General features: G+C 37.1%; 1 protein-coding gene across 3 annotated transcripts in view; it reads right to left on the bottom strand.

Annotated features, from left to right (window-relative positions):
- PLSCR4 (phospholipid scramblase 4) overlaps positions 1–9,707 on the bottom strand; it is a 37,226-nt gene extending 27,519 nt beyond the window's left edge. For 2 of the 3 annotated variants that reach the window (XM_028488923.2, XM_007120079.4), the window contains exons 1-2: positions 9,670–9,707; positions 9,330–9,387 (exon numbers count right to left, since the gene is read on the bottom strand). The gene's annotated coding sequence lies outside the window, so the exon portion shown is untranslated. Of the gene's footprint in view, positions 1–9,329; positions 9,497–9,669 lie in introns of those variants that run through there. The other variant, XM_028488933.1, reaches the window with a different exon arrangement.
- Positions 9,708–12,033: the final 2,326 nt, after the last annotated feature.

The following is a 12,033-nucleotide window of genomic DNA, read 5'->3' as shown; positions in this document are numbered from 1 at the left end:
GCCGCGGAGCGGCTGGGCCCGTGAGCCATGGCCGCTGAGCCTGCGCGTCCGGAGCCTGTGCCCCGCAACGGGAGAGCCCACAACAGTGAGAAGCCCGCGTACCGCAAAAAAAAACAAAAACAAAAATAAATAGATAAAAAATAAAAGCTTTTTGACTGTTAGTTGATTCACATGGAGATATTTGCCCTGAATTTGTATATTTTTGTCACTTTTGCGTTGTCTATAGTATTACATTGTTGTGCTCATAATTGCAGATGTAATTCTCTTGACCACATACTATCTCTACAACCTCATATGTAGAGATTACTATGTTAAAAATTATTTATATTTACTATGTAAATATGTAAATATCACACACACATATATGACATATAATACTGTTTATATATTATATACTTTTATTTATACATATAATTATATAATACATAATACTAAACCACAGGGCTGGAAAGCATAGGTAAACCGGTCATATTTCTAACTTCTCAAGCAGATAACTGTTGTTACACTTCAATTTAAAACTACCTTGGATGAGGCCAAATAGAAGATTTTTTTTTAAATAAATTTATTTTTAAATTTATTTTTGGCTGTGTTGGGTCTTTGTTGCTGCACACAGGCTTTCTCTAGTCGCGGCAAGCCGGGGCTGCTCTTCGTTGTGGTGCACGGGCTTCTCATTGTGGGGGCTTCTCGTTGCGGAGTGCAGGCTCTAGGCGCAAGGGCTTCAGTAGTTGTGGCGCACAGGCTTCAGTAGTAGTGGCTCACAGGCTCAGTAGCTGTGGCTCGCAGGCTCTAGAGCACAGGCTCAGTAGTTGTGGTGCACAGGCTTAGTTGCTCCGCGGCATGTGGGATCTTGCCAGACCAGGGCTCGAACCCATGTCCCCTACACTGGCAGGCGGATTCTTAACCACTGAGCCACCAGGGAAGTCCCGAAAATGGTATTTTTTTCAGTGAAACTTGTAAATATTTTTTTAGAAAAGATTTAAAGTATTTTTTAAAGGAGCAGTTAGCTATATAGAGCTGAGGAGTTACCTACTGATTAATTAACGAATTAATTCTTCAAATGAACTGATATAATATACATAAAGCACTCCGTGTCATTGGATTTCAGTTTTAGATATCAATTATTAATTATCTATGAGGTTCCAGGAACTTTGTATATGTTGATTGAGGTGGATATTACAATTTTCATTACACAGGTAAGGAAACAGAAGCCCACAGAGTTTAAATAATCTGTTCAAGGTCACAGTTCTATAAACTGGGGAAAGAGTGGTTCAAAATACCATCATCAGAGGCCAGGTTAGTATTCTAGATGCCACTGAAAACTACCTTCTGCACCTTGCTGCCCTCTCCAGCTCTCCCCACTACTATTACTGTACCCTCTAAAATGAAAATAGACTTTTCTACTGAACTCCCTTTCAACTTTCCTTTTGTAAGATTTTTGAAATATATGTATAATTGGGAGAGAAATTATCCATGAACTAGGAGGAAAAAAATTCATAAGAGGTCACATGTTCCAGTTCTGAGTCAGATTCAGTAAATCTATACAACTGAATGCAATTAATGTAGAAAAAAATGATTGGGCATCTGAAGGTCCTGAAAATTAAACAGTAGCAAGAGCATGGGAGAAGAAGTCCAGAATGGGAAATACTATCAAACCAGAATCAGTTTCCTAATTTTTCTCTGGTATCTCTAGCATGATACTATTTCAAGGCAGCCTGACACACAGTAGCAAGTGCCAGATGCAGAGAGATCAGGAGAAGCCCTCTGGTCCTGGCTTAAGCAGAGGGAAAGGGGAATCCCTGCAGCTCAGAAAGAGTTGCAGAATTCCCCAATATTTTCTCATTTTCTCCACTCCCTCATGTTGGGGAAGAAAATACAGTTTTTAAGTAAAGGAATTAAATATTTTTTCTACTGTGCATATTTAATTATTCAAGTACCGAAACATATATTTATGTACCTATTATAAAGAACTAAGAAAATGATTCCAAAAATCAGGAACATGATCAAATTTGCAGATGTTTTACTTCTTTTCTATTGAGAAAACTTCTTTGAAAACTTTTATAAGTACATAAATGTCCAACATTAAAACAATTCAAAAACAACTGAGACAATAAATTTAAAATACAAATTAACACCTTCTGTAGCCAAATCTAAAGGGGTTATTTCATAAAGATTTTTAAATTGGATCAAGTTGCTAAAGATCTTTTTTAATACATAAATATTTTTTAGATTATGACATTAAATCAGGTGTCTTTTAAAAATTTTCTGTTGCAGTACTATTCAAGGGTACTTAGCATAGCAGAAATTTGCAAAAGGATGATTAATAGGATATGCAATGTTCCTACAAGGATTTTCCAAATATTAGCTCATCATTTGATGTTACCACTTCCAAAATGAGTGTAGATATGTCTTTAACACTCCACTCGTACCAAGAATATTTAAGAAAGTCAATTTGCTACATATATTACTAAATAATATGGTTCAGTTTGTTCTCATGAGAGTAAAAATTATGAAATTTTCATCACGTTGACACTGAAGAAAAACTACGCATATGTTTCATAGAGAGCTTCAGTCACACACAGAACACACCCAGACAAGTATATGTTAAGTATACCTGTAAAAAAGTTTGAACAAATTGATTTCCAAACCTTCCTGCACAAAAATCCTACAGCTCAGCAATCAAATATGATGATTCTCAAGGAGGAGGCGGGTAGTTGTATAAAAGAAATCTAGAACTATTCCAAATAGGACTTAGAGCACATCAGACCAGGTGACGCTAATGCTGCTAGTTCACTCTGAGAACCACTAGTCTAGAGAACTTCTCTCACAAAGTTTATGAGGTCTGAAACCATTTTCCAAGCAATTCTGACATACCCCTCCCTCACCCCCACAACATACGCCCAACTTCGGATAACATCCATTCCTCACTCAAAAAAAAGCCATCTTCTAAAAGAATCACATCTTTTTCTTTTTTGCATCTTTATTGGAGAATAATTGCTTTACAATGTTGTGTTAATTTCTTCTGTGTAACAAAGTGAATCAGCTATACATATACATATATGCCCATATCCCCTCCCTCTTGAGCCTCCCTCCCACCCTCCCTATCCCACACCCCTCTAGGTCGTCACAAAGCATGGAGTTGATCTCCCTGGGCTATGCAGCAGCTTCCCACTAGCTAGCTATCAATTTTACATTTGGTAGTGTATATATGTCAGTGTTGCTCTCTCACTTCGTCCCAGCTTCCCCTCCCTTGCTGTGTCCTCAACTCTGTTCTCTACATCTGCATCTTTATTCCTGCCCTGCCACTAGGTCCATCAGTACCATTTTTATAGATTCCATATATATGCGTTAGTGTACGGTATTTGTTTTTCTCCTTCTGACTTATAAAAGAACCTTATCTTAATAAATTCAATTAAACCTTCAATTTACTAATATAATACCTACCTAAATTTTTTCCTCAAACCTCATTTGTAAACCAAGGTAAACTTCCTCTAAAGTTCAAGAGAAATCCAAAATATGTTGCAAGATTTTTGTTTTAAGTGATACATTCTCATTCTTGTAGGAGTACAGAATGAAACAGTAGTAACTGTAAACTACATAAATATCTAGCACATAAATATCTAACACATATAAGAAAACACATTATAGTGAAACGTTATAAAATCATATTCCTTTAAAAATATGGTCACAATAATTTTATAAAAATAATTAAAATGCTTACATAATCTGCATAATTATAATATGGAAAGTTTTGTTTTTAAAAGTATTTAAAATCTAGAGAATATGCTAAAGTATAAATAATATTTCCTTTTCAAATTTTCTATAGGAAATGTATAATAGATTTTATAATCTGAAATGAAAAAAATAATAGAACTGACAAGCTAGACTCTTATAGTGAATTTAACTAAAAAGACCTGAGGTCTATAAAAGATGAAAACTTTACACACCCTTCCAAGCACAATTCTCTTTACAGACTTGAAGCCAAAATCTTGGCTCCTGTGGTGTACTGTGTTAGTTTTATGGGTTTCCTAGTCACCAGGGAACTAGATAGTTGAGTGGGCTCAGTATGAATGGATTAAAGTCCGATGTTTGTGAAGGATTCTGTCATTCCTGTTCCACACCTTGGCAACTTAATAGGTTGCTGTTACATGGGCTGGAATTAAGTAACTATCCTACCCAAAAAGCAATTACAGAGGCCTGCACTAACAAGATAAATTTAGGTCTGTTACTTTGGAATAAAACATGCAGTAGAAGTAACCCAGAGACACATAGAATCTTGCATTAGAACAATACATGGAATATATATTTAATTATATATTTGCATGAAATTAATCCTACAAGAAACTTGAGAAAAACGGTGACTAATTTTCACTATGAACAAATGAAAATGTTGGCAAAATCTAATCAATTTATATTCTGTTTTTATAATTTATACAAACATTTTATTTTAGTCACACTATGGTTCCTTCCAAACAAAAGGTCTACGGTAGGACATTTCCTTCTTTTTAGCAGGAGGTTGGTTATTCAGCTTCATTTAAAAATAAAAGAATTAGATTAAATGGGAGCAAACTGATAGTCACAGTTGATAGATAACTTTTATTAAACGTATTAGCTTAATTTTTTTAAAGAGAATATCAGGTCTCTCCATTTTAGCTTTCAGAGGAGGCATGTTTTTGTTACCTGGAGTACAAAAAATTCCAGAAGAATAATAAAATCATGATGTTTATAGAATACATTTTAGGAAACATTACCATGACAATCATGATATCTAAAAGATTGCCAGATAATGCCTTATTGTGTCAGTTTCTGGCTAGTCTTCTAGTATTAAAAACTGTAACAAAACAGGATGTCAGGTGACCTACAATTAAGTCATTTTGATGAGACACCTTACATGTATAAAAACAGCCATTTTAAAATGTGTTATCTGCAAAAGTACATATATTTATATCACAAAAAGGATCCTTCCTTCCTAGATCCCCATTTCCCTTCTCAAAAGGCAGCCACAGATACTAGATTTTTTGTGTCTTTCAAGAGGTTTTCTAAGCAAACACAAACTAATATATATGCCTTTTAATACAAATGGCAGTTTCTTATATACTGTTTTGTATCTTGTTTCTTCATTTATTAAAATTCTTTGATGTTGATTATATTTCAGTTCATATAACATTATTATTTTTAAAGGCTGCACCACAGTTCAACTGGCTGCTTGATGAAAATTTAAATTGTTCCCAAATGTATGCCATTACAAACAATGCTGAAAAAAATTTACATATTTTATGCCCAGTGTATTGAATCCTTAGAAGCAGAATTGCTGGATAAAAGTTTTGAACATTTTTATTTTGACATATATTGTCAAACTCTTCGCCAAGAATCTGAATCAACTCACATACCAGACAAAAATGTGTTAACATTCCTAACACTATGTTTTATCAAAATTTTGTCATTGTCAGTCTGAAAGGTGAAAACATTTCAGTTTTATTTTCCATATCTTGAGCAGTTTTTACTCTTTGCTTAAAAGTCATTTTCAGCTCCATTTCTGTGAACTGCCTGTTTGTCATGTGCCCATTTTTCTGTTTACTAGGTTTTTTTAAAGTTTCTTTTCAAGCTGCTCAACATCACTAATTATTAGAGAAAGGCAAATCAAAACTACAAAGAGGTATCACCTCACACCAGTTAGAATGGGCATCATCCGAAAATCTACAAACAACAAATGCTGGAGAGGGTGTGGAGAAAAGGGAACCCTCTTGCACTGTTGGTGGGAATGTAAATTGATACAGCCACTATGGAGAACAGTAAGGAGGTTCCTTAAAAAACTTATTAACGCATATATGTGGAACCTAGAAAAATGGTACAGATGAACCAGTTTGCAGGGCAGAAATTGAGACACAGATGTAAGGAACAAACGTATAGACACCAAGGGGGGAAAGCGGCAGTGGGGTGGTGGTGGTGGTGTGATGAACTGGGCGATTGGGATTGACATATATACACTAATATGTATAAAATGGATAACTAATAAGAACTTGCTGTATAAAAAAAAAATTTCATTTTATGTTAAGAATTTTTTCCTCAAATTTGTCATGGATGTTTACATTTTTGCCATGCATTCTTTTTGATTTTTTTGTAGTCTAATTTTTGCCTGTTTTACGATTTTGAAAATGTGATAATATTCAGCAGTGTTGATAATGTGATGAGAGAAATATACTCTTACAAACTTTTTGAAGTACAGCATCTCTCTCATCCTGAAGAACGAGTACTATAAAAGTGATTTTAGGACGTTACTGACATATATAAAGAGTATAAAAACTACTGTATTTTCTGTTTATGAAAAAGTTAACAGGCTGTGAAATCCCTCAAGCAAAACTTCAATTGTGTGCCTATAGGAAACATCATAGCAATCAATACTAAGGAAGTAGATAAAGGAAGGGATTTTCAAAGAAAGAAGCTGAAAGAGAACATTCAAAGAGAAAGTAAATGAAGTGAACAATCTGAAAAGCTCTGTGAAAGAAAATATATTTCTTCTACACTGAATGATAACTAATATATCCAGAAAGGAATTATATACCTAAATTACTAATTACAATCTCAAGATCTTTACCATTTATTATTTTATTTTTCCTATTATAAAAACATCACTTTTTATTTACAAATATGCATATATTTACAAAACAAAACATGAATATACATAATAATATACTCATACCTCAGAGCTATTGCATGTTCAGTTCCAGACCACAATAAAGCAAATACATATATATACATATAAATATATGTATATATACACACCCATATACATAAACATTTATACATACTGTGGTTCAACATTTTTTATGTTTCTGTTTGTTTTCGTTTCAATTTATAATATACTTCGGACATACTTCCACTTTAGAACATTTAGAACTATCAAATGTTTTAAACTATTATTATTCCACTGTAGATGTACAATTAATTATGTAACCAAATTCCAATCAATGGTTACAAAACTATTCCCAAGTTTTCTATTACAAACAATCCTACTGTGACCATCTTTGACACAGATTTTTATTTGCACACTTAGGAGCATGATGAATTCCAATAAGTGAATGAATATTAAAATTTTTAAGTTATCACCATAAAAAAGTTTTACCAATACATTTCCACTAAGAGTTTGTTAAGAGTATATTTCTCTCACCACACTATCAACAATACTGAGCATTATCACATTTTCAAAATCAGTAAAACAGGCAAAAATGGTCTTACTTTAATTGCATTTTTCTGATAATTAATGTGGCTGAGAGTCTTCATTCCTCTTATCATTTGTTTCTCTTACTTTGAATTGACACTTTTTATTCTCAGATTGGATGGTTGATCTTAAAAGTCCTTAATGAGAGTTCTAGGCATATTAGAAAATTAGCTCTTTTTCTGTTAACAATTTCCATTTTTATCTGTTTTGTTTTGTTTTTCTTGCATGCAAATGTTAAGAATCATGTCCCTACATGGGCTTTAGGTTTTTCTATCAACCTCAAAAATGCTTTCCCACATGCTACACTCACAAACATTCATTCAGCTTTTCTTCTTTTTTAGGCTTCATATATTTCGACTTAAATTAGTAAATCATCTAGATTTCATTTGTATGTTAAGAGTGAGGGAAAGTTCAAGTTTTATTATTAGGTTTCCCAAATAAACACCTGATTGTCCATACATGATGGATTAAATGTTATTTATTCTCCATTCCCTATTTTAAATGTATGCTTATCAAATGTCAGCTTTCCTTTTATTCTTCAATGTCTCTTCACTTTCTTTGATTTGTCTGGTAGTAGATCTATTCCCTAGTGGCCTTTTAATCACTACAGCTTTATAACACCTTTTATTTTATAGCAAAATCCCCATATATATGTATACATATGTACATTTTTCTTTGAATTGAAATCTTCCTGGCAAGTAGTTATTTTTCCACTTGAGCTAAACAGTTGCTTTAAAAACAAACAAAAAAATTCGGTTAGGATTCTGTTTAATTTATATGTTCTTTTAGAGAAATGATACCTTTGTCTAGAAGAATGTTATGTATTTCATTGTATTTTTATCTATACATTCTCATATATAGTATATTTTCATCTATGTCCCTAGAGCTTTACGTCTTTTTTAAAATACGTTTTTTGAGTTATTTCATGCCAAACGGAATGGTTTATTTTGTTCTATTTTCCAGTTTATATATATAACATCTATTGATAACTGTAAATTGCAGTTAGATGCAATTAGACACTTCACTAAATTCTCTTATTTTTTCTATGAGGTTTTCAGTTGTTTTCTGTTGATACTCAAGGTACAGGATTGTATTATGTGTAAAAAATGATAATGTTGTGTCTTCTTTTCTAATCAGAATGTTAACGTGTCCTCCTGCCTACCTCACTGGCCTATACAACTCAACGTCACAGAGTATGATGATGAGCATTCTTGGCTTTTCCAAATTTCCTGGAAGTGATGCTAGTGTTCCAAGATTTACCGTGATAGCGAGATAGATAGATAGAGGGTATCCTACTCGTAATGTAGTAACACTCAATATAAAATATTAAAGCTTTACCCTTTTACGTAGGTGGGAAATCGACCTTAGTGCATAACATCTTCATCTCTGTACTAGTTTGGGCAGATAACACACTAAATACGCAACAAAGTAATAACTCAACTAAATTGTAGGTCCTAAGACCAGAAAACAAATGAAAGAAAATTCTAAGTCTTGAAATATAAACGTTTTATTTTATAGAAACAAACCAACTGTACGCCGAAATAAATTACCACCGTCCCCCAAGTCTGCCTGAATGCTAAAGCGAGAGTTGGGTTCTCTCCTGTAACCCCTGTCTCTCTGCCAGCAAAGCACGTCAAGAAGTGGCTGCAAACCCTTTTACCTGCGAGTCGGCCAGGCCCGGGTCCGCAAAGCTGCGCTGAGCGAGCTGGCCCGGGCGCCAGCGGAGCCGCGTCCGGGGCAGGAGACGCGGGAAAGGGGCGCAGCGCGGCCAAGCAGCGCAGCCCGCTCTCCGGGGCGCGCTTCTCCGCGGCCGGAACGCTCTCCCCAACAAAGCTTCCGTCCCGGGGCCACGACCGCCGACTTCAGATCCAGGGGGCCCCGACCTCTCACCCAGCGCCGGAGACGGCTCGCTGCCAGCCAGGCCCACGCGTCCACCTGGCAGACATGCGCCGAGCGCCCCGAAACTTCGGAAACCACCTGGGGAATGCGGCGCGGGGCGCGGCGGGCCGGGGGGCAGCCAGCCCAGGACACCGCGTGCCCCCGCGTCCGCCGGCCTCGGGCCTCTCCTCGAGGCGCCCGCGACCCGGCTCTCCGCCCGCCAGGCCCCACTCACCTCCCGGCCCGCCGTCCGCTCGGCACCCGCGACGCCAGGCCTGGGGTCTGAGTTTATCCTGGGAGGAAAGAGAAAGGGGCGGGAAAGGGAAATGGAGAAGGAAGAGGAGGATTTTGAAGTGAAAAACCACACAGAGCCCCGCCGGCGAGGGGAAGGAGGGTCGGGGGCGTGGCCCGACCCTCCCCGGGGCGCCGTCGCCCCGCCCCGCCCCGCCCCCGCGCTGGGTGCTCCGCCGCCGCGGGCCGTTGCCCCTGGAAGCGCGGGCTGCCGCTGAAGCAGGCTTTCCAGTAAAAATGCACAGGAGACAGGAAAAGAGGGAAAACTAGTTGTCACCGCTCACATGTGAGGTGAAGAAAAAGATAAAAGCAACTCGACGGTTGCCTCTAATCCTAACGGCACTTTCTAGAGCTTGTCAGGCAGGGCTTCGTGGCAGAGATTAAAGAGCCCAGAAAGGAAAAGAAGAAACCAGCCTTTCGTAAGAGCCCTGTTAATTTGCCTCTGTCCCACCCCCCAGACCCTTGGCTTGGAGAATTGGCCTTGGCGATGCAATGCGGGCTGGAAACACTCAGGGTCGGGCCCAGGCATTTGTTTTCCTTTCCACTGGATTGGAGGAGGCCAATTTGATGTGGGAGGGAGGGAGGGAGGGAGGAAGGGGTGCCAGAAAAGAGGAGTGGGGGAGCTGGGTCGCCTATGTTTTCTGAGAGAAAAATGGCATTTGTTAATTACTGTTAGGCACAAGTATTGGTTTCAAACTAATGAAGTTTAGATCTATGGTCCATGGGAAGGAACACAACCCACTGACAGGAACTGAGGGAATCTAGATATCTCTGACCTTATAAAGAATCAGAACTGGACAGAAGTAAATTAGATTAAGTTCTGAAGAGTACTTGGCAGTGCCCCACTATGGGAGAAGTTTGGACAGGGGAAGGCGTATGGGAGTGGAGTTCTGGAATTTTCCATTTTCCCCTTATGAATGCTATCTGCTACTGTGTGTGTGAAATAGATTTTAAAAATTCATATTGCATTTCTCAGTAGTAATTGCATGGGACATTACCCAAATACTGAAATAATGTTATATTGAAAGCATAAAACGAAGTAGTACCGAAACTACAGCTAAATATGATACTATTTATTAGCTTTGTTTTAAATTCATGAGAGTGATTCAGAGATTGAGTTTATGAATGCAAACATCCAAAATGATCACATGAATGATCCCCAATAATTCAGGAGCAAAACATGGCTTGTGAAACATATTGCTTTGGGGAGCGATAAAGAAACGATTGAAAGTATTTCATATGCCCCAAATCCCAAGTTTTGAGGGGAAGAATAATGATCAAACCTATGTCTTTATGAAATTCCTGATCTGGTGATGTTCCAACTCTAATCCTTCAGGGGATGAAAAATTTACTGTTTTTTGTACTAATCCTACTTTATTTGCCCTATTGCTCCTTAGCTACATCTCTTAGTATTATTTTCTTTTTATTGGTTTTTCCTACATGACCACAATCTTCTTAGAGTTAATATTGTACCTCTTCACGTGAAATTAGGAAGTTTGCAAAGCACTTTTTGGTACCTCAATCCTATATGTCATTGCTATCATGTTTTACATGCACACAAATTATAGACTACATAATTAAATGTTATGTTTTGCTAAAGCAATCAGTTGTCTTTATAGCTATTAGGAGATGAAAAATAGTTTTTATATTTACCCACAAATACACAGTTATCTGCTCTTCCTTTTTTCTTGTAGTTAAAGAGTTTTATCTATTGTCACATCCCTTCAGGCTGGGGAATTTCCTTTAGCATTTCTTGTAGTGCAGAACAGCTAGAGATAAATTCTGTCAGCACTGTTTAATCTGAAAGTATTTTTTTGTATGCATTTAAAAATGATATCTTCACTGGATATAGAATTCTGAGTGGACAGATTTTTCTTTTCTTCTCCAACAGTTTTGAGTTACATTTTTATCTGATGGGATTCAGATTTTTGGCTTTAAGGTAGAGTTTTTAGCTTTGGCTTTCTGCAATTAGGCTGTGATGTGTGGTTTTCTTTGTATTTATCCTCCTTGGAAGTCTTTGAGCATCATAGATAGATGATAGGTTGATATTTTCACCATTTGGGAAACTTCCAACCATTATTTCTTTAACTTACCTCCCTACAACATTCTCTATTCTTTCCTTCTGTAAATTCGATTCAATGTATCTTAGACCATTTAATGTTGCCTCACCAGGTCAGCAAGACTTGTTTACTTTTTTCCAATACAGTAAGTCCCCTACATACGAATGAGTTCCATTCTGAGAGCGTGTTCGTAAGTCCAACAAAGTTAGCTTAGGTACCCACTAACACAATCAGCTATATAGTACTGTAATAGGTTTATAATACTTTTCACACAAATAATACATAAAAAACAAACACAAAAAATAAAACATTTTTAATCTTACAGTACAGTACCTTGAAAAGTACAGTAGTACAGTACAACAGCTGGCATCCAGGGGCTGGCATCGAGTGAACAGGCAGGAAGAGTTACTGGCTGGAGGACGGGGAGGAGGTGGGAGATGGTAGAGCTGAAGGATCCTCAGCAATAGGAGACGGAGGGCAAGATGCAATTTCACTCACGCCTGACGGTGATGGCACAGGTTCTGGTTCCTCGCTGGATTCAATTCTATCTTCCCTCTTGAAAAAATGATCCAGTGATGTCTGGGTAGT

Source organism: Physeter macrocephalus, chromosome 1, assembly GCF_002837175.3.
Source record: "Physeter macrocephalus isolate SW-GA chromosome 1, ASM283717v5, whole genome shotgun sequence".
NCBI classification, from domain to species: Eukaryota; Metazoa; Chordata; class Mammalia; order Artiodactyla; family Physeteridae; genus Physeter; species Physeter macrocephalus.
Note: the sequence above shows the minus strand (reverse complement) of the source record. Positions and strands in the feature narration are given on the sequence as shown.